This window comes from Condylura cristata, unplaced genomic scaffold (genome assembly GCF_000260355.1).
Source record: "Condylura cristata isolate star-nosed mole 26May11 unplaced genomic scaffold, ConCri1.0 scaffold00017, whole genome shotgun sequence".
In the NCBI taxonomy this organism is placed as follows: domain Eukaryota; kingdom Metazoa; phylum Chordata; class Mammalia; order Eulipotyphla; family Talpidae; genus Condylura; species Condylura cristata.
The window spans coordinates 36,854,620-36,882,211 of record NW_004567118.1 but is presented as its reverse complement, the minus strand read 5'-3'; the positions used below and the strand labels follow the sequence as shown (position 1 = coordinate 36,882,211).

The 27,592-nt window shown below is 51.8% G+C and overlaps 1 protein-coding gene across 6 annotated transcripts in view; it reads left to right on the top strand.

Annotated features, from left to right (window-relative positions):
- KSR1 (kinase suppressor of ras 1) overlaps positions 1-27,592 on the top strand; it is a 146,243-nt gene that overhangs the window by 71,451 nt on the left and 47,200 nt on the right. For 5 of the 6 annotated variants that reach the window (XM_012726453.1, XM_012726452.1, XM_012726454.1 and 2 more), the window contains exon 2: positions 12,793-12,933. The exons of the other annotated variant lie outside the window; for it this stretch is intronic. The gene's annotated coding sequence lies outside the window, so the exon portion shown is untranslated. The remainder of the gene's footprint in view (positions 1-12,792; positions 12,934-27,592) is intronic. 6 annotated transcript variants of the gene reach the window in all.

Below are 27,592 nucleotides of genomic sequence, written 5' to 3'. Positions count from 1 at the left end.
CTCTGGTGACCTCCTGGCAGGGGTGGACCAACCAGCAGCTCCTCTGGGGTCTGACCCCTCTGGCCAATGCTGCCTCTCTCCAGCCTCTTTCTTTTTAAAAAGATCGATTTATTTATGCATACAAGAACTGGGGTACAGGCTAGAGGGGAGGGTGGGAAATTTCACCAGAGACAGAGAGGGGAGCAGAACTGAGGAGATTAGTGGGCCAGATGTGCTGAGGAGATCAGGGGCCAGCTAGGAGAGGCCTGCCACTCCATGTGGGTCACCTCCCTGGCAGGGGATCCAATTCATGCTGCAGTAGCTATGGATAGCTTCCTAGTGCTGTGCTTTAACCCTTTGTGCCACCATGGAGGCCCAACTCTCCGGCTTCTTTCTGTTGAGCCCATCTCTGGGGGTTGCCAGGAAGCGTTGGAGGTAGAGCTGATGGAGCAGTGGCTTTTGCAGATGCAGTGTTCCCCTCCACCTGATGGAACTCAAAAGTGGGGAGACGCTTGGCAGGGAGTTCCTTATGGACTGAGGTGCCTTAGCCAGTTGGACCCTGAGTGGAAAGCATCTGACCAGTAACAACCCCTCCCCCTGCACCCCTCCTCTCCCTCCCTGCCAGCCAGTGACTTGCCAAGTCCTAGTGTGTCAAAGTCCTGTTGGCTTCTCTGCTGGAGAGACTCAGCTCCTCACTTCCTGCATTCCAGAGTGCTGGGAGGCCAGAAATTCCCTGGAGAAGCAAGTTTAATCTTTATAGTAAAAATGCTAATAAGCGTTCTCTAGAATTTGCTCCTTACTTTCCACCTACACGGCCACGAAGTAAGTTGCCTTTTGTTCTCATCTGAATTGCTGGTGGCTTCTTAATCGATTTTCCTGTCTCTGATCTCTCCACACCCACTTCATTTTCTGTCTTCCACGTGGTTCCCAGAATGATGATCATTTAGAAATGCAAATCTGATCACTGTTCTGCCTCTGCTTCTCTCCCCAAGGTATTATGTAAGGATTATAGTCCACTAGGGCTCTTTCAAGTATATGCCAGCCTCAATCTCCTCATTTGTAAATGAGATTGATAACACCGACGAGAGGACCAGTGTGGACAGTGACTATACATAAAATGATATGTATTAACTGAGCAACCTCCAGTTAAAAAACAAAACAGGCCCTCCCTGGTGGCGCAGCGGGTTAAAGCACAGCACTAAAAAGCTTAAGCTACTTCCACATGAGTTCGATTCTCACCTGCCCCGGAGGTGACCACATGGCGTGGCAGACCTCTGCTGACCCGCCCGCTGCTCCCCTCAGCAGTGTACTTCGTGGATCTGCCTGTTCTGCTCCCCACTTTGTCTCTGGTGAAGCCTCTCACCGCCCCTGAGGCTCTGGCCTGTACCCCAGTTCTGTATGTACAAATAAATAAACCTTAAAAAAAACAAAAAAACAAACAAAAACCCAAAAAATAACCCAAACCAAAAGACAATAGACAGTTTTTGGCAAAAACAGTCCTGAAATATTAGTTACTTCAAAGAGGATCACAGATTTAAGCAAAAAATATGAACTAGAGCTTCTAGAACATAGGAAAACATCTTTGTGAATGTGGGCTTGGTACAAAGCTTTCTTAGATGGGAAATAAAAGGCACAATGAAAAAGGAAAAGTGGATAAATTGGTCTTCAGAAAAAATACTATTCTTTGAAATTTGCAAGACTTATTGGAGAAAATGCTTTCGGATGGCTTGTGTTCCCAAGGAGAATGAAGGAATGTGTTTTCCACCCTCCCTTTGAAGTTGTTTTGGGAAGCCACCAGGGAACCTTAGCTTTAGAAGACTTAGGAGGAGGCTGAAGCAGGGTAGGCTTCATAAAGGTTAGCAGGAAGAACTGCTTTCTGTTGCAATTAATAGAAAATGTGACTTAAACAAATAGCGCTTGTGTTTCTGCTACAGGTACAGGGCTGGAGTTTGCGGGCTGAAAGGTTGGTGAAGCAGCGGGGCCGGGCTGGTGTCTGCGATTCTGGGGACAACTCTTGGCGGCCTTAGTCTCTAAAGTGGGGAGGGGGGCAGCGGGCGGCCCAGAGACTTCCGCGCTTGTGAGGAAAGCAGGCGCCTTCCAGCAGTCCCAGCAGGCACGCGCTCAGGTCTCATTGGCCGAAGTGGGCATACAGGCCGGCTTCAAGGGCTCCTCGTCAGAGCCGTGTCCCGGTCACCATAGCTGCGCTGGGGCCTCCGCTCGGCTCTGCCTTGGATGTGAAGTCAGGGTTAAAGCCATGGCGGGGGCCAGTTCTCCGGGTGCTGCCTTACCTGTGTGGGTCTGTGAACAAGGTCAGAGTCAGGGACGGACATCAGGTGGCCAGTGAGCAGCACTCATGGTCACTCTGGGGAGCTGACCTTGGCATTAGCTGGCCTGTGATGTCGGAGGCACTTACCTGCCCTGTCCCTGCCCCCATTCCTCCTTTATCCCTTATTAGGATGGCTTAAGTTGCTAGGTAGTCATTTTCGTAGAAAAGAAGACCACCTACCTCTCAGGTAAAATCTCCTCCTCATAGCAGGTGCTTTCTGATCAGTTTGGAGCACCCTCCCTTCTAGTAGCTTCTTCGGGGCCAGGCTCAAGGATAGATAAGGGGGGGCTCATTGGCAGAAACCCACCATTGCCAAGTATGTGGCCTCTGCCTTTTCCTCCTAAGTAATTTTGACCCAAGTCCTGTCCAGTGTGCAGTATCCAGAGTCGTCTGGGACCTGTGGAATCGAGAGGTTGAGAGCTAAGCTGTGCTCTGTGGACTTCAATGACCTTTAGACAGGCAGGTGGAGTATTGTTTGAATTGAGATAAAGGCTTTGTCATGGATCTGATTTGTAGGTGACACCACACGTATGACCGCTTCCACCCTTGTCCTGAGCACCGGGGCGTGTCGGGGATGCTGCTTTGCCTCCCTCAGTCCTCCGGCCATGGCCCTCTGTGGACACCCCTCTCACTGCATGGGGTGAGTTCCCGGTGCCCCCGGGAGTGGGCCACTGATTGCTGTTGAGTCAGGGGATGATGGGTAAAGTCCATCCCTGGGCAGTGAGAGGTGAGACACTGTCTTGTGTTCTCTCTTTAGTCCAGTTGCCTCCATAGCCCCTGGGGACCGCTGGCAAAGGTGGGTGACATCAACTGAAGTAGGAAGCAACTGGAGGGCCGCCTCAAGACTGATCACTGGCCTTTCAAGGTAGATGGCCCTTTGAAAAGAAGGCTTTTTACTCATCTTTCGCTCCTCCGGTGGGAGCTGTCTTAGGATGTCCAGGTCAGAGAAATGCCCTCTTCCCCAAAACCCCTCTGCTTGAGTCTCACAGCCCTGTAGACGTCCTAAGACTGGGGACCTGGGCTGTCCAGCCTGACCCACCTCGCGCTCCATCTTCCTCAGGATGCTCTTTGAGTGCTCCTAGGCCAGTTTAGTCTTTCCTTTCCCTGCTCATGCTCACTGCCAGAGCAGTTAGGAGGGGTGATGCTATCTACTGTGGTGCCAATTCCACAGAGGAAGTTAACTGCCTGGTCAGTGCCTCTGGGCAGGGGCTCTTCCCACCCCTGGCAGTGCCAGCCTGTGGGTGCGCACATCCTTGAGTGAGGGTGAAACTTCCCCTTGGTAGACGGTGCCCGGGCCTGGAGTCCCAGGAAGGACGGGAAGCCCTGAATTCCCAGCTGTGGCCTTCTCACCAGCCTCTTTGGGGATGGCTCCACTCTGGTCTGGGGCAGACTTGTTTGTTTGTGTTTGAAGTTCCCCGACTCTGAGTTTGACGTCAGGCAGGCTTGTTAGTGGGAGGCTTGGCGGGGAGATTGTCTCTGCAGAATGCACAAGTCTGGCAGCTTCCCCAGGAGAACACAGGCGCGGGCCAGAGCCAGCGGAGGATGACCGGTTGTGAAATGCCCGGTGTGGGTATTGAGGTCACTTTCTCCTCTCCTCACCCCACTTTCCCTGGCACTCCTCTGCCCCTTGCCCACTCATGGCCGCCCCAGAACTCTGCAAGTGTTGAGGGCAGGGACCGCCGCTGGGCTCTTGGAGCTGAGCGCTGAGGCGGGCCCGTGCCTGTGGTAGTGCTGTCAGCTGCGTCATGACCTCCAGAAGCCTCCTTACATTCTCAGAAATCATTTTGCAACACGCTGGCCACGACAGCCAGACCAGACTGCTTAGTTGGCTGGACAGGCAGCAAGTCCTCAGAAGCACTGTCCAGCTTTGGGGAGGAGATGGGGGTAGTGAGGGGCACAGTCCTAAGGAGCAGAGCAGGCTGGCACCAGAAAGGAGCTGCAGCTTCAGGCACCCCTGAGGGGAGCTGGGTACGTCTTCAGAGCTTTGGTGACTCCCGACAGTTTGGGATGGGGCAGGTGGGTTTGGCAGTAGTAAGGAATACTACTTACTATGAATGTCCTCTAAAGACTATAGGGCCGGGAGGAGGTCAGGATCCTGTAGGTGTTGGTGAGCTCAAAGCTGGCCCAAAGCCTGTACCCACTATTGGACAACTGGGGAAGGACACCAATGTGTGGAATGGCCGTCCAGTGCCTCTCTCTCCGCAGAGCATCCTGAGGCCTCTTGAACAGCATAGTCCTGGGTACCCACTCACGGTGGCCAGTTTGAGAGAGAGCAAAGCTGTTCTCTCAAGGAGCCAGCATGCTGGTGGTTATTGCGAATCAAGACCAGAGGCGGTGGCCCACTTATGTGACCTTCGGGGTATGTGAGACAGTTTACAGCTTTTATTCTGAGGATTTGCTACCTGGAACAGTCGGGACTCTGCTAGATTTTGGGCATCGGGCTCCATACTGCCATCCTGTCAGCTCCAGTTAGGACGGCTTACAGGCGCTGAGGGGTGGGCAGCGGCAGTAAATCTGGAAGGTGCCATGGCGCATCGAAACAGAGCATTGGGTTGAGAGTAAAATCCCTTTTGTAACCAGATTCCCAGAAAGTTACAAAGCTTTCTGTGTCTCTAAGAGGGGAATGATGAAGTACAGGGGTCCTCAATGCTCTGAAATCCCTGCTGAGCGCGAGCGAAGCCCTGTTATTGGAAGAGCTGCTTTCATTACGTCATTTCCTTTGAAGTCACGGTTTCCAAGAACCGGACTGAGGCCTTACCTTGACGTCTCATGGGTTTATGTGCATGAGTTGGTGAGTGACTCTCAGTGATGAAGCCGTGCTTGTCACTGTGTGGAGGCCATGTTCAGAGTTGAGGTTTGCTGTTTGCAGCATGATGAGTGTCCCTTTCTCAGTGAGTGAACCATGCAGGCTTCCTAGCACCCACTTCTCAACAGAGCTGATGTTGCCCTACTTGATGTGGGTGCACAGAACTTCCCGTCAAGAGTCTGGAAGCATCTGGGATGTGTTTTGTTGGGAAAATAATACCGTGAGCTTTGGGGTATGTGAAGGTTGCAACATCATCCCTGGGTGGTCAGGGATCATCTGCAGTTCCAACCTCCTGGAATTTTCATCAAGAAACTTGGGAGAGAAGATGGTTAAGGTACTAGGTAAATGTAGCATTCTTACTGCTTGGTTGATAGTTGACTGATTTCTATAATTGAGAGTACCCATTGCTGTCGAGAGGAAAATGGTATCCATCTGAGCTTATGCCTGAGACTCACCTGTCTGTTAACATTGTAGCATCTTTCACATCTGTTCCATGGACTGAGCTGCCTGTCTTGAGACATGAAGGCTTTGTAAACTGAGTGGGATCTGGTATACTAAGAGGGGTAACAGTTGGCTTAGGGTTCTGTAGCAGGCAACATCTGAGTTGGGCTGAGGGTGACAAAAAATGTCTTGGCGTCAACTTCATCTATAGTCCTAATGACAGATGTGCGGGTTACCTGCAGAAGGGCCCTCCATATCCCAGACCCTGCAATTTTTTTTTAATAATAGTTTATTTTTACATCATTTTGTACATTTTTTTTCCATCTCAATTGTAATCCCCGTGGGTTTCCCATCACCAAGTCACCCATGTGCCATCACCATATTCCTGTGCACTTCCCTCCCCACCCCCCCGTTTTTGATCCCATTCCCCACTCCACCCCCGCAAAATGTCTCTGGTATATGGTTGTTCATTATTTTTGTTATTTTCTCGCCTGGTCCATTATACTCCTGCTATGAGTGAAACCATCCGGTATTTTTCTTCCTCTTTCTGGCTTATCTCACTAAGCATGATCTTTTCCAGCTCCATCCAAGTTGCTGCAAAAGACATGTGTTTCTCTTTTTTGGTTGCTGAGTAATATTCCATTGTGTATATATATATACCATATCTTTTTAATCCAGTCATCTACTTTTGGGCATTTGGGCTGCTTCCATGTTTTTCCAATTGTAAATAAAGCAGCAATAAACATGGGGGTACAGGTATCTTTTTCAATCAGTGTTTTTGTGTCTTGTGGGTAGATACCTAGGAGTGGGATTGCTGGATCATAGGGAAGCTCCATGTTTAGCAGTTTGAGGAACCTCCAAACAGTTTTCCATAGTGGTTGTACTAGTTTGCATTCCCATAGGCCCTGCAATTTTAGCAACTGATTCTATTTGCAAAGTCAGTTGTGTGCAAAAAAGGTGGGTAAGGTGTGATCCAGACAACACCAGCTCCTCTCAGTCATGCTACAGGGCTACAATCAGAAGTGCATTATTAGGAGATGTTGTCATTGTACGAACATCACAGGCTATAATTACACAAACCTAGACGTTGCAGACACCTAGCCTATATGGGCCACACTCTTATACGTGGTCAGTCACTGAAATCTCAATATGCCGTGCATCCCTGCATTCTTCTCTGTCTGTACTTGGGGTGTTCTGCACGTTGGACTGAGCCCTTTGCACACATGTATCCCACAGTGTGTTTTCAGTAGTGCTGTGGACTCTTGGATTCCTTCCTCCTCTTACTGATGAGGAAACGAAGATGAAATAAACCAACCCCCACCACACAGCTGACCAGTGAGGTCAGCAGAGGCAGAGCGCCGGTCTGCTCGGCTGCCAAATGCCTGCTTCCCGCTAGAGATGACAGAACAGTTAATTAATGGCAACCATGGCCCACAACCAGTTGGAACAGGTGCTGGTGGTAAACAGGAGGTATGGACACACCCCTGCCCCCGAGTGGAAGGTTCTCCTGGTCATTATCACTACCCCTGGCCAGTCGGGGTAGTGACTGGCCCACCCCCCACTCCCGCCCAGCCACCCAGTGGAAGCATGAGAAAGGTTTTTGTTTGGACAGCTACTGGCCCGCTCTCTCCTGGACACAGGGAAGGCCACTCGAAGTCCACTGTGTCTTCTCCCAAGGCTTCTCAGTTCTCCAGCCTTGGAGGATTCAGCCTGGCCTGAGGCTCCCCCGTGAGTCACGCTCTTGATACACTCTGAATGGAGACCTGGGCTCTGGCTGGTGCCAGCCTCCAGGAGGCAGCTTGGGCCTCCTCACTCCCCGCCTCCGGGAACGGCTGCGGTTCCCTTCCTTGGAAGCTTGAGGCTGAGCAGGTGTGTAAGACTCCCTGTGAGTTCCTATGACCCTTGCAGTTCTGGGGGGTGCTCCCCTTTCCTGTGGAAGTTTCTGATTGGCGTGTGCTTCGACATCTGACCAGTGCCTGCTCTTCAGGCTTTTCAGGGGTATCATGGCCATGGACCTGATGTCCACAGAAGCTCCACTGGGAGGGCTGCCGGACTGGTGGATGGAGCTGCTAGGTGGTGGTAGATGGTTTCTGACATGGATCAGAATGCCAGAGGAGGGGTGCAGGTGCTCTTTGGGGCCACCCACATTCTGGGGTAGATATAAGTTGCTCGTCCTCTGGAGCTGACCGTGGAGTTGCCAGCATTTCGAAGGGAGGGTGAGGGCGGATTCCCTGGGGTCTTGGCCTTCATGCCTTCAGGAGAAATGTCCCTGACCTGTGAATCCCCTCAGTATCATCCTAAAGGCCAACACCAGTTTCCAGGGTCTTCTTCAGAAGCCCCATCTCCAAAATGGAGTCCACCCCACCCACCTCTCCTTGTTGCCCACAGATCTTCAGAGAATCTGAAGACATGGCTTGATGAGAACAATACCCACCACGGTTGCCACCAAATCCCTGTTTTCCTAGTCTGGCATCTTGCCAAGTATTTTATGACCATGTTTTCTCGCATGCAAATCTTTACAATAGCCTTTTGAGGCAAATCAGTTCAATTTTACAGGTGGGGAAACTGAGGCCAAAGTCAAACCTGTGTGTGCCTGCTGAAGGAGTGTCATGGTGAGGGACTCAGATTGTCCTCCTGAGCTACACTGCCTCCTGGATGTGGCGAGAGTAACCAGCACGGACATGTAGTTCCTGTTCTCATTCCAGACACTGTTGTGTGTCAGTGACTCACTTGCCCCCAGTTTCCATGAGATAATGCCGTTTTTATAGGTGGTGAGATTGCAGCTGAGAAGGGGGATTCCCCTGAGATCCTGCTGCAGATGTCGGAGTTGGGACAGGGCCCAGGTCTTTCAGGTGAGGACACTTAGTGACTGGCGGGTGCCCTGGACCTCGTGGGACCCACCAACTGTCTTGGGCTGATTAACGCTCTCCTGTCTCTCTGTAAACCAGGTGGGGTGCCGAGGCAGGGTTGGCATACACACTCAAGGGACGACAGAAACCTGGGACGGGGTGGGGTGAGGCTTTCCTTCCAGCGTGGGGTCTTCCCTGTGGTCAAAGTGCTGATGACTCTTCTGCTTGCTGCTGGTCCCCTCACTGAAACCCCAGGTGCTTTTTTTATTCCGGAAAATGTATGTCTTGCGGTTTTGTGGGCAAGAGAAAAATGTTACAACCCATGAGAGACCTCCCGTTGGCTCCTGCGCGTGGGCTGGCAGGCCCCACTGTGGTTTGTCTGGGAAAGTAGCCCCGGGGTGCTGCTGTCACAGTGACCAGCTTCCCAGAAAGGGAGACAGCCTGATTTTTGCTAGGATGGGCGCTGCTGCATACCAGGCACCTCCATTCGTTGTCAGTGAGACCTTTAGCAGCTCCAGAAGGCAAAGTGCTGCAGAGGGAGCCAGCCGTGGCGTGTCTTCCCCGTTCCTGCCCCAGCCGCGCGTGTGGGCTGTTCACGGGCTCAGGGAGTCGGCCCTTCCAGTTCTGCACAGTCCTGCCCACGGACTGCTTTGCGCTACCTGTTGGGGGATCTCTAACCGCCTTTTAAAAGAGGAAACCACCCCTCCCTTGTGGGGGACTTGCCCTGGTGTGTGAGACTCTCTGGCTCCTGACTCATCCCTCCGATCGGCTGGCATTTGTTTTCCACTGTCGTTCTGTAAACGTGTGAGCCTGTCGGGGCCACGAAATGTATTGTGGCCATTTGTGCATGCATTCAACAAAGGTTTTACAGTAGCAAGCCAGGTGTCAGGTGCTGAGCTGGTTTCTGGGACCAGGAACACAGACCAGGCACCTGGCCTCACGTAGCTCCCAGCTTAACGAAAGAAACAGACAAGTAAGATCAACTGTGTATGCGAGGCCAGGGAGGGAGGAGGATAAGGGGCCTGGGCGAGGCTCCGGAAGAGTGGCTGTGCAAGCCACGTTGGGGCTCCCCTGCAGAGGGCAGGGCTAAAAAGGGCTAGGTGTCTTAGAGGGTTTCCTAGTGAAAAGCGCAGACCCTGGTTCACCGCCAAGGCCGGGGGGGGGTGGGGGTGGGGATGACCTCCATACGGCCCTGCAGTGGCGAGCCCTCCCTCCCTCCCTCCCTCAAACTTTTTGAACACTTGTCATGTACCACATGGCGTAGCAGGAGTGTGGGACAGTCACGCATGAGGTGCTCCCAGCCCTGTCCTGTGTGTAGTAATAAGGGCCCACCCTAGCCTTCAGGGGCTTGCAAGCTGCCTTTCAATCCTGCCATTCCTGTGACAGATCAGAGAACCAAGTCTCAGAAAAATTCATCATACTTCCCCGAGGTCACACAGAACCTAGATTCTGTTCAGCATCTAAGTCTGTGCTATGTCCGCTGCCCTGGGAACTTACCTTTTTCGGGGGAGACTTGGTCAGAAGCTGAAGCTGAGCCCCACTGTGATAGAGGCTCCCACAGAGGCACAGACAGCACTCGGAAGGGGACATGGGGAGATGGGACCTTCCGATTAGGCCTGGGGAGTCTTTCCCATGCCAGGGACGCTGGCTGGAGGAAGGAGGGCCTTCTGGCTAATCTGAGCAGAGGCCTGGGGCGGGACGGACAGAGGGCGCCTAGGAAAGGCTGGGGTCCTGACTTTGGAATTCGCCTCTGGTTACACCGGGAGGGCTGAGTGCCGCTTCTTGGTCCTTGGGGTAACATCAGTATCCTGTCTTGATGCTTATGATCTTCCTATATGAAGATGTTCCCAGGAGCTTGGGTTTCATAATAGGCCACAGAGGCACTTGGGTGATGATGTGGAGTTGCCAGCTCAGCAGAGGGTGCTTGATTAGCAATGCCTGCTGAGTAGTTAGGCGTTGGGACTCAGACAGTAATCTAACACTCCACGGGGAGAGCTCGACTAGCCGTGTCTGCCCATGCGCCTGAATGGCTGTGGTGCAGGGATGACTGGGGTTTGCCTCTGTCTGGGGTTCACCAAACAGGAACGATGTACAATAGAGAGGTATTTTGATTATACTCAGTGTTGCTTTCTCTAGCGATTGTCCTCACTTGCTGCTGAGCTCCCAGCTGATAGCGGAACTTAACAGAGCTCTGGGCCACGTGAGAAAGGCCACGCTCATGAGGCAAGCAGGTTGTGAACTTATGACCAAAAGGGTTTCTGGGGGAAATTTCAGGAAGGTTGATAAAGAAGCCGTGGCGTTATTGTTATGGGTCTTTTGTTTCAGGCCTCACATCCGTCTTACCACAGGGTTCTTTACCCGGCATTTGTGGATAGGACTCAGGGGCCCATGAATTTAGAGGAGAAAAAAAAAAAATCATGCTTTTATTTGCATTAATCTTAACTAGTGTTTTTCGATTGGGATGTAGGGAACAAGGCATGGTCATCTTGGTGAGTACATGTGACTTAGTCACGGTAGGAATCACAGCTGTTTTCATATCACGTTACAGTGGAGATGTCTGAAAACACTGTTTACACTTGTCAAAACTTCAAAGTGGCTGTAGTTACTTGACCCACTGCTAGCTGTTACTGCAGGCTTTCATAGAGAAGCTGTTAGTGCTGTCACAAAAATAAGGAATATTTTAATACATATATTTAAATAGATTTCCTTTGTAATCCTAAATTTTTTGTTCTTTCTACTCAAAAGTATTATTCTCAGAAAGGGATCATACCTCCCAGACTGCCTAAGGCAGGCTTTGACCAACAGCGGTTAAGAGCTCGTATTCTTTTTAAAAAAAAAAAAAAAAAGATTTATTTATTTATGCTCACAGAACTGTGGTACAGGCCAGAGGTGCAGGGGCGGTGAGAGGATTCACCAGAGACAGAGTGGGGAGCAGAACAGGTAGATCAACGAAGCGCAGTGCTGAGGGGAGCAGAAGGCGGGACAGGAGAAGTCTGCTGTGCCATGTGGGTCACCTCCGGGGCCGGGGATCGAACTCACACTGAGGCTGCTGCAGCCAGCTTGCAGTGCTGCGTCCTAACCCATTGCGCCACCAGGGAGGGCCAAGAGTTCCTGTTCTTAATGAAACTTGAGAGCCTTTTAGAGATTTGAGATTTGAAATTATTACTGCTATTATTATTTTTTAGTATTGTGACTACGAACAGAGTTCTTAACCCTCTAGAGAAAATATACTGAGAGCTTTACAGATGAAAGAAAGGGAATGGATTGAATACGACAAGCCCTTGAGGTTGGCAGGACCACAGAGACGGCAGGGCTCCTGCACAGCTCTTTGAAGGTGGTGCTTGCCTTTTGGGGAAACTTGAAAGTCACCAACACGAGGCCTCTGGAGTCTCTTCAACATCTCAGAGGCTTTCACTGGGTCCCAGGGTCACTTGACCTTAGCCAAGCCAGGCTTCCAGATTCTCTTTTGGCTGTGTATGCACTGCTGTCTATTTGAGTCTGCTCCCCCCCCCCCCTTTTTTTTTAATCAGTCCCAGGCTGTGGGCTCCCTGCACATCTTGACCCCCTCTGCATTCCTCAGTGGAGTGCTGGGCACCATCCGAGTCTAGTGTTTGTCAAAGAGAACGCCAGGTTGATGTGAGCCAGGCTGTCCTTGTTTAAACTTACTTTATTTGAGGCTTGAGTCTTTGAGAATCTTTGGAAAACTGGACTCTCTTCCCTGGAAAATGCAGGCTCACATATCTGAAATTCTCATACATTTCAGGGTGTGGGCCCTGAAAACCTATTGGCAGACCCAAGGCAAGGAACCCTTACCAATAATGCCCCAGCCCAAAGGGTGTTTCTGTCTTCTGATGCACTGGGCATGTGCCGGGCGCTTCATTTCTTCATTTTCCCTGAGAGAGAGGATCTATAATTATCCCTATTTTCTGGAAGAGGAAACTGAGACTTTCAGGGAGCAAGGGCAAGGGGTACTTAATGACTTGTCCGGGGCCACAGAGCTGGGGTGTGACCCCCCCCCCCCCCCCACCGGATCACAACCTAGGCAGTCTGAGTCTATAACAGATGGAAGGTTACCCACATCATCCACGTCACCAGTTACTGACGTCCTGGCCCGCTGAGCCTTTTATGTTCCTAGCATTCTCTGTCTGGCCATCCTTGCCCATTACTCTCTGGGGATTATGGCCCAAGGGTGAGAAGTGCCGGCCAGACTCAAGTAGGCAGTGGCTTCCCTGTTATCTCTCCCAAACCCTTCTCATCTCTTCCTCTTCCCACCGCCCCGCCCCCCCCCTTCCCGGCCTGTTTGACAACTTAGCTGGTGTCCGCCTGGGGTCCCCCACCTTTTGCACAGGTCCTGGATGAACACTGCCTTTTCTTCTCTGGGCTCCCTGCAGGCCAAGCTGGTCCGGTACATCTGCAAGCAGCGGCAGTGCAAGCTGAGTGTGGCTCCTGAGGACAGGTCCCCAGAGCTCAACAGCTACCCCCGCTTCAGTGACTGGCTGTATACCTTCAACGTGAGGCCGGAGGTTGTGCAGGTAGGTGGGCCATGGAGACTGGTATCGGGGGCAGGCACAGAGCTTCACCCACCAGCCTGAGCACTAGCTCCGCTATAGCTGGGCCCAAAGAACAATGGTCTCTATTCTCAGGAGGAGGGGGGAGGGTAGGGGGGGCTCACCTGCCTCGGAGGTATGGGTCCTAGTGCCCTGGGGGCCATTGCTTTAGAAGCCAGATGGCCTGACAGTGCTGGTCTTTCACTGGGTGGCTATGTTGATACAGCCAACATCCTGGAGTCATGGGCTGTGCTACAGACGCTGTGTTGAACACTTGTATAGCTAATTTCAGGTCTTGAAAAACCTGAGGAGGATCTGCTCTCATTATTGCCATTTTGTTTTGGAGGAAATTAAAGCTCAGAATGGTTCAATAACTTGTTTAAGATCATACAGCCAGTAATAGCTTTGGGATTTGTAAACAAGGGTCCGAGTTTGGTTTTCACTTGTAACTGCTACAACACACTCATTATCCCACCTCTGTCCTGTCTTCCTGTCCATCCAAATTCCTACCAACTTACCAAACAGTATGTGTGGAGAGGTGCCTTCTGCCAGGTGTTGGGGTGCCGGACAGCTCTAGTGCAGCAGAAGTGAGTCAATGCTTGGCGGGTACAGTGTGCCCAGTGAAACTTTTAAGTCCCTTATTCCATGTCAAAATCAGTAAGAGTGACTGTTGCTATTGTTTTAAAAGTAATATGAATTCATTATATACAAACACTTTGGGAAACAGAGAAGGGGGGAAGTAACATATTCAGAAAGTCTGTGATCACTAAGATTTTCATCATTTTAGTCCGTTTCTCCCTATACCTAAGTCTTTTTAAAATTTTCTAATGCATTAGACCTGTGCTGTGCAGTAATAGAGTTACCAGCCAGTTATTAGTTGCTATTACATGTTTATAACATGCAACTCTCAATTGAGATTTGCCGTCATTTCAAAGATATCAACCTGAGGGTGTGCTGAATTCTGAAGACTTGGTGCAGAGAAAGTAAAATATTAACAACATTGGTGTCTAGTATGTGTTTCAATGATTATGAATCCATTGGGCTAAATATTCTGCTATTAGAAAATACGTGCTTTCTAGAATGTGGCTACTCTCAAATTAACACTTAGCGGTGACTTCCCTTATATTTCTATTGGACAACTCTGGTTTAAGCCATGCTGACTAAACAGTTTTATCTTTCACCCTTACTTACCATGTAAATTATTAACACATTTTTCATATTTTCACACTTAGTAAACCTTTGTTTTTAATGGCTACATAATGTTTGATGGAGTGTATGTGGTGTAGTTCCCCAGGCTCAAGTTAATTCCAGTCATGGACCATTATATATAACGCAGTGGTTAATACTTATGAGGCTACTTGTAGGTTTAGGAATTTTCCTAAGAGATTCCCGACTGGATGTGAAGCGGACATGAAAAGTTTCTAACATAAGTGGGAGAGGAGGAAGGGATGAGCTCGAGGAGTTCCTGGACCCTTACCAGCCCTTGACTTTGTCTTTGGCCCCAGCAGCCTTCACATTTGTGGCTCACTCGAGCTTTTAAGAAGCTGGAAGAAGGAGTTGGCTAATGCGAAGGTTGAGGGGAGCCTGCTTTGTGACTTGGAGTTTCCTTGAGTGTCATTAATCAGTTAGAACTCACGAGCAGGTGGTACGCATAGATCTCTCTACCCGTTTCCCCATCTCCCTCTCCACCCACCTGTCACCCAGTTCCTGCCATACAGGAAGGAGATCAGAGCGTGGAGTGGTTCCTCCATGCTGACAGGTCAAAAGTCACGGACTTAGAGATGTTGAGGAGTTGAATGGCCCCTCCAGCCCCCACCCCTGCCACAAGCAGCCTGCCATTCATTTACCTCGCCCTCTGAGACCTGGGCTGGAAAGCACCTTCTCCTCACACTCATGTCTGTAGCTTACAGTAGCTTGAGGACATCAGCAGGCCCGTGAAGGGCCGGAGAAGTTACTCCCTTGTGGCATACTACTGAATCATGTTTTCAGTGGGAGTACAGACAGATCATATCCAACAAGCAGTTAAAAACAAAGAAAGAAAGAACACACTCTGAACAGTGCTCGGTGCTGAGTGCACCGTAGACAGTGAAGAACGGACATGTTCTTTAGGCCAGAAAGCAGGAAGCCTGCTCGGAGGAAGTGACAATGGACCTGACATCCGAGTGCTATCAACAGGAGCCGGGAAAGAGCACTGCAGGAAGGGAAGGGCCAGTGCATGCAGTGGCAGCACTGGCTGCCGCCCTGGTGGGTGGTGACCCCTGGCTTCAGAAAGGCCTCACCTCTCTAGGAGGAGCCCAGACCCACTCCTGGGCAGACTCACAACTCAGGCCCGGGCCTGCTTCTAGCTTCCCTTTTTGGGCTCAGACATCTGTGGCAGATGGAAGGCTCAGCTCAGCTCCTGGAAGGATTTTCCTTGGACCTCCAGCGATCTGAAGGGTGCAGAGACTTAGCGCCATCCATGTCCGTCTGAGAGAGGGACTCTGGGGTGCCCAGGGCAGAGGCCAGTACCTTGAAGGCCAGCTGCAGGGGCTGTTTGGCCCCTGGAGAGCCTGTGAGGACACTGGGGACAGAGGCCTTCTCTCTCCGGGCTTAGAGACATGGTGGATACGGAGTCAGGTCGTGCTTGAGTCACCAAGTATGACTCAGTAAATTAGGGGCCAGCTCATTTGTTCACAGGGGTCAGCAGACAGGATAGCCCAGAATCTGAATGTGGTTTGGGGGACCTGGTGGCTCCTTGCATGGAGAATGGGGGCAGTCTGAGCAGAGGGCACTGTAGGGATAAGGGGCTGGTGGGAGAGCAGGAGCGTCTCCAGTGCCCAGTGACCTGAGATGGTGCGGCGACTCGGAAGCTGGCCTTCCAGCAGGGCTTACGGCTCCTATCCCATGCACACATGCAGGTTTTCCTTCCCCTGGGCTCTCAGTAACTGGCAGCACCCTCTACCCACTTGCCCAATCCACAGACCCAAGAGGCCATCCCTTTCCATTTTCACATGCACGGGCTGTGGGCTCTGGCCCAGGTCATCCTGTCCACCTCTTGCCATCCCGCTGCCAGTATGTGGCCTGAGACACCATCTTCTCCTGCCCAGACCCCTGCAGCAGCCTCTTGGCCCTCTATCTCCACGTAGTAGCCAGAGTGTGCACTAGAAGGACAAACTGGACCGCGTCATTTTCTAGTGTTTCCCGTTTTCTTCTGGGTAGATTCCAGATGCCTCACATGATCTGATCTCTGTCCACTGCTGCCTGACTTCATCTCAGTCACTATTTCCTTCATTCTCCGCTCTGACCTTTGCACTTGCTCTTCCCTTTCCTAGAGTGCTCTTTCCCTGGCTTCCGGCTGTGGGCATCATTCTCATGTCAAACTCATCACTTCCTCCAAGCAGTCTTCCTGATTTCTGCTTGAAGAGCATGCCCACCCTTCTTTGTCTGCCAGGGCACCGCTGCTATTTTCTCGACACTGAGCACTGTTTGGAGTTCTTTGTTTATTGTTGTGTGGCATCGGTGTGTTCCTCGCTGAAATACATGATTTGTGAGACAGGGGCCTACCTGCCCCTAGGTAGTTTGCTACAAAATGCACAGGGAGGATTGGACTTGATACAGTGGCTGCTTGTTTTTTTGAGAGGGAAAAACATGAACTCAGTGACATAATGGATGTCTCCAGGAGCCAGGGGGCTGGTCCTGAGTAAAAGGTGATGCGGGGGGCCTTGACTAGCAAGGCCGAGGATTGGGGTCCCATGGTTGACGAGAGGAGAAGGCAGAGCCTTGACCTTGTGGCGGGCCTTGACCCGCATGGCAAGGGGGTAGAGCCCCAGGGACAGCGCGAGAAAGAAGGCAAAGATGGAGACACGTGCGAGTGAGAGAGAGCCAGCGTTTATTTTTACAACAGCCATGTATATATACTTAAGGGCGGCACAGAAGGTACGGGCAGGGGGTGGTCTGGTGGTCTAATGTCTTAAAGGCCAATGGGTTTGAGGGGAGGGATCCATTGTCATCTCTTTGTCTCTTTGGCGCCAAAGCTTGCTGAGCAGGAAAGGAAGGAGAGTGGGGGAAGGGATTTGGGTGTGCTGCATTCTCAACCAGGATGTTTACTCTAAGTTCCAATCAAGTGTTGTTTTGTGCATAGGAGGCAAAGTCCTGGTCTCGATCCCCAACACGGTGACACAACTTACTCTGGTTCTTCACTTCAGGTTCTGAAAGAAAGGTCATTCTTGGGCTCATAACCCCAGCAATCCCAGCCAGAGTCTGCCTCTGCAGAGTCTGGGAGAGTTGGTGCTTCCAGGGGAGCGGACCTTCTCCAGGAAGGACAGTGCCAGAAGGTGACTTTGTGCCTCTCTGTGCTGACCATGCCCACACCTCTTCACTATAGCTTGTGCCTGACCAGTCCCTCACCGGGGGGGGTCTCTGGTTTGGTAATGGGGCTGCACTTTGACCACAGAGGGCCCTCAGGGCCCAGAGCTTCCTGGGTCAGGGCCTGCAGAAAGGCCACGTGCCTGTGCCCACCAGTGACTCATGCAGTGGTTCCGCCTTCACTACAGAATAGGTAGCATTCCCACCACTTCACAGGTGGAGAAGCTGGGGGGCCCCAGGGCCTTGAGGGGCGTTGCTGAGCCTCTATAGGCCACCCCTCCAAGTCCCTGTTGGTAGCCACTTCTTCCTTCTTTTGGGGAACACCTGGGTTCTTGGCTAGCTTTGGGAAGCTGACCCCCTCAGAAACCTCTGTTTCTGTCTCTGTAAAGTAGGAGAATAACTCACATGCCCCTTGTGAACACTGTGGATAGTGTTCACTGTGATGAAAGAGGGAAATGTTAAGTCAGTTTCCTCACCTCACCTCCTCAGCTGCTGTTTTTCCCGGGTGACAGCCAAGGCCCAGAGAGATGGCTACAGCTTTGCATGTGAAGCTGCTCTAAATAGCCTTCTGGAGAGTGAGTGGAAGGCTGCCGCGGGGCTGGCCTGAGAGGCTGAATCTGAGGATGGTGGGAGTGTGAGACAGCCGCCCCGCCCTGAGGCTAGGGCTGCCCCCAGGGCCCGCTGATCCCCCAGGCCAGGTCCGGCACCCTCACTGGTGCTGCAGAGGAAATGAGCCCCCGGGGCTTGGGGCCTGAGCTGCCTGGATTCTAAGAACAACAGGGAACCACTGACTGCATGTCACTCTGTCTTCCCCAGTCTCCACACCACTTTGCTCAAGACTGCTCTGTTTCCCCTGCCCTCCCCCACCCCCAATCTCATGTAAGTTCTTGGGCCTGGTCTGGAATATTCTGTAGGTCAGAGAGAAAGGGCTGTTAGTAAAACCAGCCCCTGCTAAGGTGAGGGCACCCTCTGCTCTGCCCCTGGCATCTATTTCAATGTGTGTCGGGGGCAGGGGGAGAGCTGGCTCGAGACTGGCTTGGGGGTATGGGTCTGCTTTATTCTGTTTGTTGTTGTTGTTGTTTTAAGATTTATTTATTTATGCATACAGAACTGGGGTACAGGCCAGAGGTGCAGGGACGGTGAGAGGATTCACCAGAGACAGAGCTGGGAGCGGAACAGGCCGACTGATGAAGTACACTGCTGAGGGGAGCAGCGGGCGGGTCAGGAGAGGTCTGCCGCGCCATGTGGTCACCTCCAGGGCAGGGATTGAACTCATGCTGAAGTGGCTTTAGCTTCTCAGTGCTGTGCTTTAACCTGCTGTGCCACCAGGGAGGGCCCTATTCTGTTTCTTAAACTAGACAGCTATTCGAACTCTGAGGGGGAGTGATACCCCCCACACCCTCAACTGTTGGATCCTGTGTTTTCAGCACTAGAATTGGTTCTGGAATCCTACCTACCAGACATATATGCAGATTTCAGCCATATATGCAGATTTCAAAAGTGCCAACTAGCAAACCAACCCATGCCTTCCCAAAGCTGACGCGAGAGGTAGAGTCCCTTGCCGTCTGATGCCATTGCAACCACTGCTTATTTTCATAAGTAAATGTTTTATTGATTTACAGAGAGGTTGAGGAGGTGGCACGGTGCACCCATATATACGCTTACTCAGCTTCCCTCATCGTTAACCTCATGTATCACCAAGTATGTTTGTGAAAACTAAGAAAATGACATTGGCGTATTATTAACGAAATTCCAGAATATTCTACTTGGATTTTACCTTTTCCCATGACCTTTCCATTCTAGCATCCAGTCCAGGGTATCACTGTTGTTTTTATTTACATACAAATTGATTCCCTCCCTCCCCCCCTTTTTACTTGTTAGGATAGGATCACACCGTAATTACCATTCTGCAGGTTTGTAGTGTTATTCTTCTCTCTGTGAGTCCACACAAATCACCTCCTTCAGTGTAGCAATAGAACAGTAAGAGTTAAGATTTCTTCAAGATGCTTTAAGAATGACTGTTTATCGAGTGCCCGCCACTCCACAGAGACAGCGGAGGTGGCATCTTGGTGTGATCCAGCCAAATGAGAGGCGGCTGAGACCTAGCAAATGGCAGCCCTTGGCGAACATTTTCCGGGGAAGAAGTGAAAGGTAGTACGGTGGGCTGGAGGCTGGACATACCTGTCGGCCTGTATCTGCCCTTTGTTTTATTTGGTAGTTCTGAGGTAGGCCTAGATCTACTGAGTCTGGCAGTTTTCTGTTGTGGAAGGGTACCTGCAGGGGTGCCGTAGGCCCACAGGAGGTGATTTGCCCCAGGGCTGCTCCAGGCCCTGGGGGATGGTCTTTGTGCAGTGGGGTTTGTTCCCTCAGTCTCTGAATTCTCTGATGATCTTGACCTTCCATGGCCATGGGACTGGGGCCCTGACTTTTCCTCTGAAAATACGCGCATCCTCCATGTGAGTAGCCATGTGTGAGTGTATAACTCCCTCTCCCTTCTCAATGTCACCTTCCTGCTCTGTTATTAGATACATCTGAATATTATTTTCGCTTTTGTCTTTAGATTGTGACCACTGTTAGTGGCCATAAAATCTCCAGGAAACAATGCCTTTGTGTTGGATGAAGAGAGGACAAATGGAGAAGCACTTCCTGGGTCAACTTTCAGCCCTCTGCAGCTCAGAGTGTGCACGTGGGTGCTTCTAACCTGGGGTCCTCTGATCCCCCCTTCCCTGCTCTAGGGCTGCTGGAGGCCACTTTCCACCATCAGTCCTGCCAGAGCGATGCTGCCCAACAGGCCCCTCTGTGGTGACAGATGTATGTTTACTGCCCTGCCCAGGCAGCGTGGTAGCCAAAGCCACGTGTGGCTCGAGGAAATAGATGCATGTGCTCATGTTGCAACTGAGAAGCCCAAATTTAAATGTTTCGTTATTATAACGAATTTGAAGTTGGATGAATTGCTGTTGTGTGCCAGGTGGGGCAGATTCCCAGCCTGCCCTGCTGGGGTCCTGTGCCGACGGCTGGGATGCTGGACACGTGTTGAGAGGTGTCATCCCAGAAGCCACCTGGGGTCTGGGAGGGCACGAGGGTAAGCTCACAGGGGGCCCGCAGAGCTTCCCTGGGAGCCTGAACTGGCCTGGTGGGAGGAGCCAGACCACAGCAAAGGGCGGGCAGGACCGCAGACACCCTGAGTCTGAGAGCTGGTGCCATGCTGCTGGGAGGGCCTGTAAGAAGGCACTGAGAAAGAAATGTTGGTGTGTGGAAACGTGCCTGTATACAGCGTAGAGGTGGTGGTTTTCTCGTGTGTGTGTGTGTGTGTGTGTGTGTGTGTGTGTGTGTGTGTGTGACAGACAGAACATTAGAATTGTTCTAAGGAAAACAAAACTCCAGCGAAGAGGCTTATCCATTAATCCCTGGTTGGGTGAAAGGTGGTGTCCTGGGCTCTTGGCTGGCTGGTGTGAGGTTTCGGGGTGCCTGTGTGGGGGTAGGGCCGCCCCTCCCATCTCAGACACCCAGAGTCACACATTATGACTGTTCTACACCACCTCTTCCCCCACCAGGTTAAAAACCTAAAAATCACAGCTTCGTGTTCTGACTGCAGCTGGGGAAATGATTTCAAAGCCTCTTGGCAAGGAGCCACTTTTTTTTGTTCAGCAATTTCCCTGTTGGAGGTTACTCAAGGGAGTGGCAGGCGCTGGCCGGTAAGGGGATTTTCTAGCAGGGAGAGGTGGGCGCTGCAGGGTCCGGGACCCCAGGGCGGGGCCTTTGCCGCAGGTTCTCTGAGTGAACTCTCGCTGGGGCGCTTCTTGAACCGAAGATGCAGGCGGGCCCGGTAGGGGGATTTTATTCTGGCCCTGACTCGGCAAGCTTCTCTTTTCCCTGTCCTGCCTTTGCCTCCCCACTGTCAGGTCTTCTTTCTGGGGGAGCTGGCTTGGGCGACCACCGCGGTCTCCTGCTGGCTGGGAGCGGCTGTAGCTCCGTGCAGGCCCGTGGATGAAGAGGGGCGCCTGCGTGAGGTTGCGCCAGAGGTGACCTCGTGCTTGGCTCCGGGGCACAGCTTGGATCAGCGTGACTCCCCTGCCCTCCCTCCTGGCCTGTCCGTCCACCCTCTTTCCTCCCTCGTCCCCTCCCTCTCCCTTTGGGAGCCAGAGACCTTGATGTTCCACTGCTTAGCTTTGAGGCGGCTGGCAACCTGCTCAGCGTGCAGCACACGCCTCCACCAGGCCGCCTGTCTGCTCCGGCACCCCTGGCCACCTTGGTGCCGCGGAAGTGAGTCTCTGCCGCTGGTTCTCAGGACCGGCCCGGCCCAGTGAGCCACGCTGCTCACCCCTCTTCGGTTGGGAAGATGGAGACGTGGGCAGCGGTGCATGGCCCTGTCTGTCACCCAGCCAGGCAGAGTGAAGTCAGGATGCGGGAGGAGGGCTGATGCAAGATGGAAGTCTTAACCCTTTGCCTGCGGCCGGGGGTGGGGAGGGTGGCACATGGGATTCCCACTTTGTAACTGAGAAGCTGAGGCTCAGAAGTGAGTGACGTGTTGGCGTCCAACCAAGAACCAAGAGCCGGGTCAGCATTCAGACGCAGCACCTGTGCCTCTAATGCCAGGCATCCGTCCTCAGTTTTCTGCTGTGACATCCGGAGTAGCTCCGGGGCGGTTCTGCCTGATGTTCCTGTGTTAGCCGTGTGACTGAATTGGACTTTCTGCCTTCCCTCTTTTCTCTTCTCTTCCCCTCTGCTTTCCTTCTTTGCTCATTGTCCTCCTTCCTTCATTCCTTTACATCATTCTGCTCTCACTCATCACTGACCTTGTGTAGGTACCCAGATCCACTACTGCAGGGACTAAACAGGTGTGGTGTTGGGGTGGGCTTGGGTTCCTACAGTGGGGTGAACAAGTCTTTAGTAACAATGATGTGAAACTGACTCACAGTTCGGGGGGAGAGAGGTTGAAAATTCGCAAGAGAGCCCCCCGGAGTTCTCCCATGCCTACAGTGGGTGGTGCCCACACTCAGTGAGTGTTACTGCGCCCCTGTGGTGTGCTAGGCCCTGTTCTGGGGTTGAGAGCGGGCTCCTGGCCATATGGAGCTCGCAGACATCACTCTCTAATGGAGGAGGTGGGATATTTTTATGTTCGTGAGCCAGAGTGCCCTCTTCGATGCTTTGCATTTGGGGCTCCTGGTTCCTAGAAATGTGAAAAACCACAAGCCCGGCTCTTCTGATCAACCCTGTCCTGGCTGGCATTTTGAACAGTGAGCCTGCCTTCTCAGTGCTTGGGATTTCCTGGCCACCAAGTCCAGTGAAAACAGTCTCAACTGGAAGTGCCCTGGGCAGGGACCTGACTGTGTCACTCATTGCTCTGGTGTGGTAGGTGTTTCTTGTTGATTACCTAAAGAGTTGGGGTCTCTTGGCCTTCAGGGTCTCAGGAACTCTGCCCCTGGGCTAGTGAAGGTCGAACTGCAGGGGCTCTCTGCTGCTGGCCTGCTGAGACCTGAGTTATTGAGCCACCTCTGGTTCCTGGTGGCCATGGGCTGTGCTTGGGCAAGAATGTGTACTTACAGCTTCACCACAAGAGGGCTTTGGCTTACTATGTTCTGTGCCACCTCAGGGGTCACTGAGCCTTGGGTGGTCGACCTGTGTTTGGTACTCCTCCTTTGGGACAGCCTCCAAGGCGACATTGCTCTAGAACAGATCTGACAGCTACATATTGGGAAATTCTTGTGTCAGCACCACAGTGTTTTAATTATAAACACAGAGACTCCTCTTTCATCGCCTGTCTTTTTACAAATCAGCACGTAATTTCAGGGCCCCTGCCCCAGTGATAGGCCTCTGGGCAAGCAGCAGTATTGGAAAGCAAGACAGCCTATGGTCATAATCTCTGGAAGCAGATGACCCAGAACCTCTTGCTGGGAGGCAGACCAAACCTCAACTTCGCCACTTGCCCATGGGGTGACCTTGATGAACCCCTGACCTCTCTGGGCCTTTGACTCAGCTGTCAGTTGCCCTAGTTACAAACGGAGGAGTCGTTTCTGATGCCTTCTGCTTCCACTGACTCTTCTCAAGTACACCCCCCATGCCGTCTGCATCTTTTTCCATAATAGCCACGTCCAGGTCCCAGCTAGTGCACAGGCAGGTGCAGCGGCCTGTGTCACACTCTGCATCCGCACCGGCCTCCCCTCCACCTCATTCTTTGGGCACCAACAGTGGTTTTCCTTAAGAGCCAAATACATGGTCACCTCACTTTACTGAAGTACGGTCCTTCCTTGGTGTCTTCTTGCACTCAGCATAAAATCTAAACCCCTCGCTGTTACCTTCCATCCCCTGAGTGTCCACCTCCCCTTTCCAGTCCTCTCCTGGTCCTCCTCACTCTAGCCCTGCTGTTAGAACATATCAGGTTGTTTCCTGGCACAGCCCAGACCTTTGTGGTTCTCGCTGCTCTGCCTGGAAATGTGCATACTCACATGCTAGCACGCCCTCAGCCTGACAGGAGAGGTCAGCTCTTTAGAGGCCAACATCAAACGCTTCCAGTGCCCACCACTGCCTTTCTAGCACTTATTCATAAGTTTCAATGATGTGTCTTAGTTATTTCTGAATGTGTTTTTATTCCATTTCCTATTAGAACCTAAGCTTCTGAAGAAAAAAGACTATGATATAGTTTCTGTCTGCTCTTGTATCCCCAGGGCCAAGTAAACTGCCTGGTACATGGGTGTTATTCAGTAACTGTTGACTGGGTGGAGGGGACATGTGGATGACATGTCAGGACATATATAGTAAGTACCTGGTCAATAAAAGCTAGTCTAGGCCCCTATGAGTAGTTACAACTTAGCAAATTCCAATACCAATTAACTGAAACAAAACAGAAACTTTTATTAGCTTAGGTATTACAAATCCAGGGAAGTCTGGATATGGGGGTTCAGATGCTGCCTTAGGGTCTGCTACCCTGATCGGCTTGCTCTCTGTGGCATGAAGGACACAAGCAGCGATACCTCCCTTCTTTCTGGAGTGGTGTGCTGGTGCCTGCCTCTGAGAAGATTCTCCCCTGGAACTGGAGCTGAAGAATTCAGCTCTGACTGATTTGGCTTTGGCTATTGCTCATGTCAGAAAGTCACAGGCAAAGAGGATGGAGAACTCCAGTTGGCCCCAGAAGGGTCCTGGGCGTGGCCCTTCGGGAGCATGGGGGGAGGCTGAAAGGGCCAGGCCACCAGGACTCAGGGAAGTCAGCCCTGGCAGCAGCAGAGGAGGCCTGTGGACACACTCTGCCTCCACCAGGTAGCAAGCAGCCCCCCCCCCTCTTCCAGGGGCTTTCAGGTGTTGCGTCCCCTCTTTCCATCAGTGAGTAGAACTCCTATGTCTGTGTGGGAGGTGAAAGGCCTCTGGCTCAGAGATGGTGTGTCAAAGACCTAGCTCATGGGTAGTCTGAAAAGATCACATTTCTGGAATAGAACGTGAGCCTGTCTCTTAATTTGAATTTTTATTTTTATTGACATGTGTCATTTCCTCAGTATTAGTATTTTATTTGAGAAAAAAATAGGGGGCCCTCCCTGGTGGCACAGTGGGTTAAAGCACAGCACTATGAAGCTCGCCACAGCTGCAGCTGCTTCAGCACAAGTTCCATCCCCAGCCCTGGAGGTGACCCACATGGCCCAGCAGACCTCTCTCTCCTGTCTCGCCTGCTACTCCCCTCAGCAGTGTATTTCAGTAGATCTGCCTATGCTGCTCCCCACTCTGTCTCTGGATCCTCTCACTGCCCCTGCACGTTGGCCTGTACCCCAGTTCTGTATGCATAAATAAATATATCTTTTTTTTTAAAAAGAGAAAAAATAGAAAACCAAAACAAATCCCCTAGAATCCTACACAGAGGTAATCTTTGGGTACTGGCTTTTTATAGTAACCCTTACTATCCAGTAATTTACACAAATGTTCATTTTCAAAATGTGAAAAGTATAGAAATTAAAGAAAACAGTAAGAACTATTGAAAATTTATCCCATAATCCTACTACGCAGAGGAAATGCTGTAAACATTTTGGTACGTTTCCTTCCAGGTAACAAGGTTGTGGGCTTTCTTCTTCTCCGTGTTCTTTTTGTTTTTGTTTTAGCACCGTTTACTCGTGGGTTATACTCTCCTTTAGTGGGTGTTCCGTGTGTGCCTGGGGCCCAGCTGACCTTACATGGGGGTCTTGTTCTGCCAGTAAGCTTAGGAGGAAGTAGTCTGTCTTAGTTCACGCAGGCTGCTATGACAAAAACACCTCAGACTGGGTCTCTTATCAGCCACCTCCATTTACTCCTTTTCTGGAGACTGAGAAATCCCAAATCAAGTTGCCGGCAGACTTGATGTCTGAGAAGCAGGTTCTACCCATGGGTCATGCCTGACTGTCTTTGCCGTGTCCTCACAGGGCAGACAGGGCCACACAGCTATCCGGGGTCTCTTTATGCTGATCCCAGTAGGACTGCACCCTCATGACCCCCCACATTGGGGGGTGGCCTCGGTGTATGAATTGGGAGAGAGCCACACCCTTTTGGTCTGGAGGAGAGGGAGTGCTTTCACCCCCATGACGCAGTACGACAGAGGAACTAAGTGAAGGGGTCACTCACCCAGGTCACCTTGGTGGGCAGTGGTGGAGCCTGAGGCTCTGGCTCCAAAGTTGAAACACACACACATTTTAAAATCTCATCGACGAGGCCATGGTTTGCATTCCCTCAATGAGTATCTGAACTCTTTTTAAAAGAGTTCATTCAGGATATGGTTTCTAAGTCTGATATGTCTCCATTGTAGAACATTTTGAAAATACTGAAAAGCTCAAAAGAGGAAGTAAAATCCCCCACTATCAGCCGGCCCACTTGGCTCTTGTTGCATTTATTGTTTCATCTACATAGGGTGAAGTTTACGCTCATGGTGTACAGCTCTGTGAGTTTGATACTGGTGGCTGGAGTGGCTCTTCCTACAGTTATCCAAACCACCCAGTCCCGAATGTGTGAGCGCCCAGGGGGATTGGAAGCAGCTGGAGCTTGTGTGGGGGTGGGGGTTCCCCAGATGATTCACTAGCAGAGGGACGAGATGGAGCTCCTTACTGACTCGAGGGGAACTTTATTTGGAGGGGAGGCAGTGAGGCAGGGAAAGCCTCTGTGATCTGGTGTCTGGGGTGCTTGGGTCCCAGGGCCTGTAGTGAGCTCGGCCTGCAGAGCCTGCCTGCCCCACGCCAGCACCTGCTCCAGAGGTATGCGCTGGCTCCCTAGCTCCCAGGCTCAGACTATTTTTGGCTGCAGTGACTGTTCATGACAGTCATGAAAACAGAAGCTCCCCTGCCTGCTTTGTCCTTCCTTGGGACGCCGCACCAGGGTCGGGGCTGTGGGGCACCCTGGCTCGGGCGCCTCACCATGAACTGCCTGTGGAGCTGGGTGCCAACCAGGGCTGCAAGGGGCCCAGGGTCCCCACCTGCCGCAGTGCTGCGAGGAGCCCAAGATCTGGACCGGCCTGGTATGGGGGGCTGTGAGGTAGGCAAGGACGGGGTCTGGGAGCAGGCGGCTTTTCTGTGAGTCCCCAGCATGGTCACGTCTGGCTGGGCTCCAAGGCCTCCCTTTGCTGTTTATAGAACACATCTGGAGAAATCTGCATGTCGGGGTAGAACGTGACTTCCATTTCACCGTTTAATTCCCTGGACTGAAAGTAAAATGGCTGGGAGCTGTCAGAATCTTCCTGAAATGGACCTACCCATTCTTTTAGATTTGTGCTTTTGGTTTGAGTAAGACCCATACTTGTTTTAAGCCTGCTTGTTCTGCAGGGAACTTAAAAGTTTGGAATTTACAGACTGGCCGACCCGGCCTCTCGGTGCTTTGGTCAACCGGGCCAAGGAGGCCAAGCCATATAGAAGCCGTGTGTGTTGGCTGGCGGTGACCAGGTTCGTCACTCACTTGCTGTGCCTGAAGTAGCTTATTCTATTCTCTCTGAAGCTCCCTTTCTTAGCTACTAAGGATTTGTGTAGGGACGCTGGGTGTGGCGATGGTACCAGTAGTGGTCATTTTTATGATTGGACTGGTGTGATGAGAAGAAGCGTGTCGAGGGCTGAGCAAGAGTCATTGCTCAGACCGTTTGGGGCTTAGGTCTCATCTCAGACCGTGGATGTTTGGGGGTAGCTGGTGAGGTGGGATTTGCTGCTGTTTGTCACAAAGTGGACACAGTTACCATAGTGGGTGAGGGTGGGGTGGGCACCAATGTGGAGTCGCCTACCTGTGCCTTTGAGCCACACACCTTAGGGACTTGCCAGGCTCCGTTGAGGGCCAGAGTCCAGTGCCTTACTGCTTCTACAGTCTCTGGGGC